The 9,399-nt window shown below is 44.8% G+C and overlaps 1 pseudogene; it reads left to right on the top strand.

The window, feature by feature from the left end:
- Positions 1–1,921: 1,921 nt before the first annotated feature.
- On the top strand, positions 1,922–7,893 carry LOC121564816 (annotated as a pseudogene).
- The last annotated feature ends 1,506 nt before the right edge of the window (positions 7,894–9,399 follow it).

The following is a 9,399-nucleotide window of genomic DNA, read 5'->3' as shown; positions in this document are numbered from 1 at the left end:
AAATTCTCAAATAGTTTGTGAAATACCAGTGTCATTCGACCCATCCGTAACAAGGGTATACGGGGCTTTTTTCATCTCCTCGAGTGCTTCATTGGTAATGCAGGATGACTTAGTCCTGGCACACCTGTACTCCTGCGCTGTCTTCGAATCTCCGAAACATTCTTTTAGGAGAGGCCCCAGGTGGTCCGCAAAGGCCAGGGGGACGTTGTGAACTACCAACCCAGCTGTCATTTTGACCTCAGCCCTTCTTGTCTGTAAGAAATTAAAAATTATTAATCCTCCCAAAAGACCATAGTTTATTTAAAATAGATGCCTGCGATAATAGGGCACAGGTAAAAAACACATTCAGCAACTAAGATCTCAAATTAAAGAAAACTGGACTGTACTACACTGAAATACAAACCACAAATTAGTCAAAACTATCAACCATGACTTTACCGTGATCAACTAGAACACAAAACTCTTGACTGAACCTTGACAGAATCATTACACATATCATACCTTAACCTCTTGTGCAGACATACCCCCAACAGATGGAACGGCCATTGCATATTGGGATATTGTGGCTGTGGACTGGAGAGCTCGTTGCTTATCTTGGTGGCCTTTTGCTTTTTATATGGCGCACTACATCTGTCACACCCTGGTGGCAACATGAGTTTTCAATACGGCAGACTGCACACCAGTAGTGCGTGTTGAGGCTCCCTCTGGTAATAAATGGCCATGAAGAGGTCCACTCATTTTTGAAAATGGATCTATATGTTGCTGCTCCAGCCAGAGCACGACTCTTCTGGCCCTGCTGTTGGATTGGGGGGGTCTCTTCTGTCTGTCCCTCTGTGTCTTCTTCCATCTGCCCTGTTGGTTGTTCTATTTGTCCTGTCTGTTGCTCCTCTGCATGGGCGTCAATCTGTCCTGTCTGTTGCTCCTCTGCTTGTTTGTCAGTCTGTCCTGTCTCCTGCTCTCTCTGTCCTTTGTGTTGCTCCTCTGTCTGTTGTCCTGTCGTTTCTATCAATCGTTCTGGCTGTTCTGTCAGTGTGTTTGTCTGTCTTTTCTCACTTGGCTGGTTCTTTAACTAAAATATAAGGTTTCGCTTTTGTCCTGGCAAAGGTCTCTTACGGGACATCTTTGAAACCTTAAACAATTAAAATGGTCATGTTGGTTTAATAACTCTACTCTCAGTTACAAAAACATACCTACTTCTATCGCACACATTTCCTGTATTTATGTTCAATTCTTTGGAATACATCTTACCTGTTCGAATACAGCTGAGTTTACGTTCACCACACTAAATCATGTTCACACGCACAAACAAATAATTTATTTCAAGATTTAAAGTTTAAGAGAGTGAGTATTCAACTGGACGACATTTCATTGTTACATACCTAGTCTCAGCTCAGCTTCTTATCAGACTTCTTGAGGTAGTGACCGTTTCATCTCATGTTGACTTTCGCGGCAATGGTATCTCTTCTTCTGTCGCTAACTTCGGGGTGCAGCACATATGGTTCAGTGGCGCTCATCAGCGCCATCTACCGTCGGGGAGTTTGAAAAAAGGAACGAACGAGTCTCGGCCGATTTTTTTTGTGTGAGAAATTGGATGTGTGGCGTGAGTGCGTGTGAAAACAGGCAAAAACGTGTGTCACACGACGAAAGCGTGAGAGTTGGCAGCTCTGTGTTAACACCCTTGTTGATGCATGCCAATGTGTGTGTCAATGCAAAGAAAATCTAAACTACATTGTAACAATTCATATACAATTCAGTATTAAAATGTATGCACTCACTAACTGTAAGTCGCTCTGGATAAGAGCGTCTGCTAAATGACTAAAAATGTTTTTTTTAATGTAAATATACTGTATCTACATGTATCTCTCTACAGAATGTAGAATATATGTTTGGAATAGTTGGTGTTCCAGTCATTGAAGTAGCTATGGCAGCTCAAGCCTCAGGAATCAAGTATGTGGGAATGCGCAATGAACAAGCCCTAAGCCACCTTTTTATTACTAAACCAGCTCTCCCCAAATCATGTGATATTAACTACCCTTACATAGACTACAGGAGCGTGTAGTGTGTGAGGGTCAGTTTCATAGCTTTTTGCATTGCTAATTATGTCTGCCTGTCTGTCTGACCCTTTGTGTGTCTGTCTGCCTGTCTTCCTGTCTGTCCCTCTGTCTGTCTGTTCCTCTCCAGTCCAGGTGCATGTCTGGTTGTGTCTGGACCGGGACTCATCCATTCACTTGGTGGAATGGCCAACGCTAACATGAACTGCTGGTATGCTAGAACTCCACAAACAGAAGACCCTACTACTCATGTTCAGTGGCCTTTCAAAAGAAGGGATGCTATCCGCACACTGCAAAAAATGATCTGAGGACTCCAAACTATCTCAGCTTGTCAGTTGATGTCATTGTGTGATACCTCTCTCTCTGTAGGCCTGTGATTGTTATTGGAGGCTCCTCTGATCAAAACCAAGAGACCACTGGGGCGTTTCAAGAGTTTCCACAGGTACCGATTCAACCATGACATTTCTGACTATTGAACATTAGGGGATGGTATCCCGGGACACAGATTAAGCCTAGTCATGGCCTAAAAAGCAAACTCAATAGAGAATCTCTGTCTGGGAAACTGGCCCTAGCAGTTTAATTGCTGAAAGAGGAAATCATTTGTTATTTGTGGTCCTCTTTCTCTGTCAGGTGGAGGCATGCAGATTGTACAGTAAGGTCTCTGCTAGGTCTAGCAGTCTGGATATGATCTCCTCAGTGGTAGAGAAGGTATACAGTCTACTCTGACTCCCTCTGTGTAGTCCTCTTCATATCATTTGGTATCACCTGTAATTGTCTGTTTTCTGACCTCTAATTTTCCAGCTTAGCAAGGTACCTTAACTGCTTCATAAGAGCACAGCACAGCCTTAATTGATCTGAATGGAAGGGTGTTTGGTCTGTCTAAGGCAGCACGCACTAGCATGTATGGACGTCCAGGTGCTGTATACGTAGACATATCTGGGGACATGGTCAATGCTAAATTGGACAGGAGCAGAGCCAGGTTAGTGGCCATCACTGTCTTTCATCCATTTAAAATGTATACTAATGTGTTACTGTTGAATATGTATACCTCTGAATTCACATCACCGTAGTCATTTTTATTTTATCTTGTTATACCTTTTAACGTCTGAAGTGAACCAGAAATTTAATTACTTAGAAAATATAGCACTATATCAAAATATTCTCATCAGAGAATAGCAATAAGCCTCGATAGACCTTCATGGTTTATTTACATATGCAATAAAGTTGCTAGGTAACATGTTTAATGTTTTAATGTTTGACCTATTATTTATTATTTCCTTTGTCAGAGAGGTGCCCTGTAGTCCACCTCCTCCTGTGAGTATGGCTGACCATATGGCGATCACAGAAGCACTGGCGGTCCTGAAAGGAGCCAAACAGCCTTTACTCATCATTGGCAAAGGTAGGCATTGCTTTTTTAATAGCCAGATAATCTGGGGGAAACATAACTAAAATCTTGCATAATTGCGTCAGATACTTGGATAAGGTCTGGGGAGATGTTAAGAGAAAGATACTAACGCCACTTGCGAACTCTCCACCCCCCTAAACGGAAACTCTCTGCAAGTTTCCGGCAAGTTTATGGGCCAAATGTCCCCTCCCGTTCTGAAATTGAAAAGATGCGAGCACCTGCGAAATCGTGATTTGTCCAAATGATTAGTGGTGAAAAATCAGCTTACCGGAACAAAGTTGTCACATCCCAGTCTGTTGACAGACGCTACTTCCAGTTATGTTACGTGCGTCTGTCCAAGAGAGATCAATAGCCAGCTGAGACGCACTGTAACACATATAGCACTGTACCACGGTTCAGTTGAAAACTGGGCCACGTTCAGTCGACAAATGTTGTTGACATGATTTCTCATTCTACCTGTCCGAGAGGCACGTTCGTTCTACATGCTATATTTCTATCTGAACGTTGCACAACGTTTTGCTCAGCTGAATGCATCCCAGTTGTGAAGGCCAGTCTGTTGAAATCCGTGTGGCAGTGCCCTCTGTCTGTGTCCCTCTGCAGGTGCAGCCCATTGAAGAGCAGAGGGGGCTCTGAAGGAGCTGGTGGAGGGGTGTGACCTGCCCTTCCTGCCCACCCCCATGGGTAAAGGGGTGCTGCCTGACGATCACCCCAACTGTGTTGCTGCTGCCCGCTCCAGGTCAGCCTCTCCTTCTCTCAGCTGGCATCATATTCATGTACAGACCATTGACTGTATAAGTAGGACCAAGAATTTCCCTGACCATTTGAACGGACCAGGAAACTCCTGAAATCCCTATCTATAACTAGTCTCTCCTGGCCAGGTCATGTCAATGTAAACTGGTGTCAATCAAACAACTACACTACTCCTATAACTAGCCTCTTTTCATTACATTTTGTTTTGTCCCTGCTCTCCTCCTCCTCTCTTCCTATCCTCCTCCTCCTCTCTTCCTATCCTCCTCCTCCTCTCTTCCTCCTCCTCCTCCTCCTCTTCCTATCCTCCTGGTTCTATGGTCTTGGTGGGGACTGCAGAGCTCTGCTCCAGTCTGATGTTGTGGTCCTACTTGGTGCCAGACTCAACTGGATCCTGCACTTTGGCCTTCCCCCCAGGTTTGACACCCAAGTAAAGGTCATCCAGCTAGGTCAAAGGTCACCAGTAGGGTTTCTTTTTTTTCCTTTTTTTTTTTTTTCGGATTCCAGATTTTCTGCTTATTCCGTTCTGATTTCTGGAATCTTCCAACAGGGATTTCTGGGAATTTGGGGAAAGTAACTGTAATTTTGCAACCCTAGTCACAGGTCATTTCATAGTGAACTACATTTCATTGTAACCAGGTATAAAGGTATTTGACTCAGTCTATTGGATTTAGTCTATCAATTATATAGCTTCTCTATAAGTCTTTGTGGTCTCTCCAAATAATGTCATGGCTGTCTTAGTGCTGTACAGTACATCTATATTTAAGCAATAAGGCCCGAGGGGGTGTGGTATATGGCCAATATACCACGTCTAGGGGCTGTTCTTAAGCACGATGCAATGCGGAGTGCCTCGATACAGCCCTTAGCCGTGGTATATTGGCCCTATACCACAAACCCCAGAGGTGCCTTATTGCTATTATAAACTGGTTACCAACGTAAATTCGAACAGTCAAAATACATTTCAAATCAAATCAAATCAAATTTTATTTGCCACATGCGCCGAAATACAACAGGTGCAGACATTACAGTGAAATGCTTACTTACAGCCCTTAACCAACAGTGCATTTATTTTTAACAAAAAAGTAAAAATAAACCAACAACAAAAAAAGTGTGGAGAGAAAAAAAGAGCAGAAGTAAAATAAAATAACAGTAGGGAGGCTATATATACAGGGGGGTACCGGTGCAGAGTCAATGTGCGGGGGCACCGGCTAGTTGAGGTAGTTGAAGTAATATGTACATGTGGGTAGAGTTAAAGTGACTATGCATAAAAAATTAACAGAGTAGCAGCAGCGTAAAAGGATGGGGTGGGGGGCAGTGCAAATAGTCCGGGTAGCCATTATTAGCTGTTCAGGAGTCTTAAGGCTTGGGGGTAGAAGCTGTTGAGAAGTCTTTTGGACCTAGACTTGGCACTCCGGTACCGCTTGCTGTGCGGTAGCAGAGAGAAGAGTCTATGACTAGGGTGGCTGGAGTCTTTGACAATTTTGAGGGCCTTCCTCTGACACCGCCTGGTATAGAGGTCCTGGATGGCAGGAAACTTGGCCCCAGTGATGTACTGGGCCGTACGCACTACCCTCTGTAGTGCCTTGCGGTCGGAGGCCAAGCAGTTGCCATACCAGGGGTGATGCAACCAGTCAGGATGCTCTCGATGGTGCAGCTGTATAATTTTTTGAGGATCTGAGGACCCATGCCAAATCTTTGCAATCACCTGAGGGGGAATAGGCTTTGTCGTGCCCTCTTCACGACTGTCTTGGTGTGTTTGGACCATGATAGTTCGTTGGTGATGTGGACACCAAGGAACTTGAAGCTCTCAACCTGTTCCACTACTGCCCCGTCGATGAGAATGGGGGCGTGCTCAGTCCTCTTTTTTTTCCTGTAGTCCACAATCATCTCCTTTGTCTTGGTCACGTTGAGGGAGAGGTTGTTATCCTGGCACCACACGGCCAGGTCTCTGACCTCCTCCCTCAACGTGACCCATGTTATACGGTCAGATATACCACAGCTTTCAGCCAATCAGCATTCAGGGCTCGAGTCATCCGGTTTATAAAAGGGAACGTGTGTGTGTCAGCCTTAGCATTATATGTGGTGGTGCCTGGTTATTTCTGTTGTGTTTAGCATGAGGTTTGTCCACTCCTCCAGCTGCTGTTACATGTGTCACGCACGGCGCTCTTCCTGTCGTGTCGTTGCTGGTATGTTGTAGTAACGTTCCACATACGTTATTTATGTCAAGGTCAATGTCAAGGTTGATCTGTGTGCTGAGGAGATGGGGAACAACGTGCAACCTGCTGCTGCTCTCCTGGGGGACATCAATACTATTGTCAAGCAGGTAACACAACACAGTCCTGGGGGACATCAATACTATTGTCAAGCCTGTAACACAACTCAGTCCTGGGGGACATCAATACTATTGTCAAGCAGGTAACACAACTCAGTCCTGGGGGACATCAATACTATTGTCAAGCAGGTAACACAACTCAGTCTTGGGGGACATCAATACTATTGTCAAGCAGGTAACACAACACAGGCATCTAATATCTGCCCTATATCTGCATATTCTTTTTTAAAGAAACAAGCATTGATTGTCCTGCAGCACAGCAATGTGAGTTATTATATGGATTATAATGAATGGACATTTATGTAAGGGTTGATAGGGAAAATGATGTCTGACATTTCTAAGAGTACAAACTTCAGAAGCCTTTTTAAACCTCAAATACACTACACATTTTAAATGTCCTGCATTGCAGGAAAGTTCTCCTGCAACAAGGTGATCAAATTAAGATCCTACATCTGTACTTGATTCAGTTTGTTTAGTTTCTACTCCTCATCTTTACGTTCAGCTCCTGGAGTACGTTCATAAAGATGGCTGGAGGTATACAGCTGATACAGAATGGTGGACCACGTTGAAAGAGAAGATGGTTGCTATGACAAAGGTGACAAAGGTGTGTTGGTGTGTCCGTCTGTGACCTGTGATCTGTGACCTAAGCAAGTTAGATTCTGCCTGTGTGTCTGTATTACTGACTCTTTGTTATCTGTGAAATAACTTGACTTAAATCCAACAGGTAGAATACATTATATATGGTACAGATGTAGTATTGCACTTAAATCCAACAGGTAGAATACATTATGGTACAGATGTAGTATTGCTCTTAAATCCAACAGGTAGAAGACATTATGGTACAGATGTAGTATTGCTCTTAAATCCAACAGGTAGAAGACATTATGGTACAGATGTATTCTGAGTCTTGTCATAGGCATGTATGATCCCGTCCGGTCAGGTCCAACAACTTTGCTGTTTGGGTACCTACCACCCCTGATTTGATTGTGTTTCTCTCTCCAGGCGTTAGCTCTACAGTCGACAACACCCATGAACTACTACCAAGTGTTCCACCACATCTCCCAGCTGCTGCCCCACGACTGTGTCATCGTGAGTGAGGGGGCCAACACCATGGACATCGGGCGCACCATGTTGAACAACTACCTTCCTCGACACAGGCAAGGCATGCCGCCTCACACAGAGATCAAAGGTCAAATCCGCCAAGTATCCTGTGCCTTTGCCCTGAAGACAAGTAGGAATGAGTTGGGATCTGTTGATAGTTCTGCCTGAGAAGACTTCTCAATGGAGTGCTGCCTGACAGGCTGACTGGATGACTTCTCAATGTAGTGCTGCCTGACAGGCTGACTAAATTATTTCTCAATGTAGTGCTGCCTGACAGGCTGACTAGATGGCCTAGTTACAGTACCTAGCCTAGTTGCAGTATGTAGCCTAGTTGCTGTACGTAGCCTAGTTGCTGTATGTAGCCTAGTTACAGTACCTAGCCTAGTTGCAGTACGTAGCCTAGTTGCAGTACGTAGCCTAGTTGCTGTATGTAGCCTAGTTACAGTACCTAGCCTAGTTGCAGTATGTAGCCTAGTTACAGTACCTAGCCTAGTTGCAGGATGTAGCCTAGTTGCAGGATGTAGCCTAGTTACAGTACGTAGCCTAGTTGCTGTATGTAGCCTAGTTGCAGTACGTAGCCTAGTTGCAGTATGTAGCCTAGTTACAGTACCTAGCCTAGTTGCAGTATGTAGCCTAGTTACAGTACCTAGCCTAGTTGCAGTATGTAGCCTAGTTGCAGGATGTAGCCTAGTTGCAGGATGTAGCCTAGTTACAGTATGTAGCCTAGTTGCAGGATGTAGCCTAGTTACAGTATGTAGCCTAGTTGCGGATGTAGCCTAGTTGCAGATGTAGCCTAGTTGCAGGTGTAGCCTAGTTGCAGTACGTAGCCTAGTTGCAGTATGTAGCCTAGTTGCTGTATGTAGCCTAGTTGCAGGATGTAGCCTAGTTGCAGTACGTAGCCTAGTTGCAGTATGTAGCCTAGTTGCTGTATGTAGCCTAGTTGCAGTATAGGCTAGTTGCAGGATGTAGCCTAGTTGCAGTATAGGCTAGTTGCAGGATGTAGCCTAGTTGCAGGATGTAGCCTAGTTGCTGTACGTAGCCTAGTTGCAGTACGTAGCCTAGTTGCTGTATGTAGCCTAGTTGCAGTATAGGCTAGTTGCAGGATGTAGCCTAGTTGCAGTATAGGCTAGTTGCAGGATGTAGCCTAGTTGCAGGATGTAGCCTAGTTGCTGTACGTAGCCTAGTTGCAGTACGTAGCCTAGTTGCAGGATGTAGCCTAGTTGCAGTACGTAGCCTAGTTGCAGGATGTAGCCTAGTTGCAGTACGTAGCCTAGTTGCAGGATGTAGCCTAGTTGCAGGATGTAGCCTAGTTGCAGGATGTAGCCTAGTTGCAGTATGTAGCCTAGTTGCAGGATGTAGCCTAGTTGCAGTACGTAGCCTAGTTGCTGTATGTAGCCTAGTTGCTGTCGTAGCCTAGTTGCAGTATGTATCCTAGTTGCAGTACGTAGCCTAGTTGCAGTATAGGCTAGTTGCAGGATGTAGTCTAGTTGCAGTATAGGCTAGTTGCAGGATGTAGCCTAGTTGCAGTATGTAGCCTAGTTGCAGGATGTAGCCTAGTTGCTGTACGTAGCCTAGTTGCAGTACGTAGCCTAGTTGCAGGATGTAGCCTAGTTGCAGTACGTAGCCTAGTTGCAGGATGTAGCCTAGTTGCAGTACGTAGCCTAGTTGCAGGATGTAGCCTAGTTGCAGGATGTAGCCTAGTTGCAGGATGTAGCCTAGTTGCAGTATGTAGCCTAGTTGCAGGATGTAGCCTAGTTGCAGTA

This window comes from Coregonus clupeaformis, unplaced genomic scaffold (genome assembly GCF_020615455.1).
Source record: "Coregonus clupeaformis isolate EN_2021a unplaced genomic scaffold, ASM2061545v1 scaf2667, whole genome shotgun sequence".
Classification (NCBI taxonomy): Eukaryota; Metazoa; Chordata; class Actinopteri; order Salmoniformes; family Salmonidae; genus Coregonus; species Coregonus clupeaformis.
Note: the sequence above shows the minus strand (reverse complement) of the source record. Positions and strands in the feature narration are given on the sequence as shown.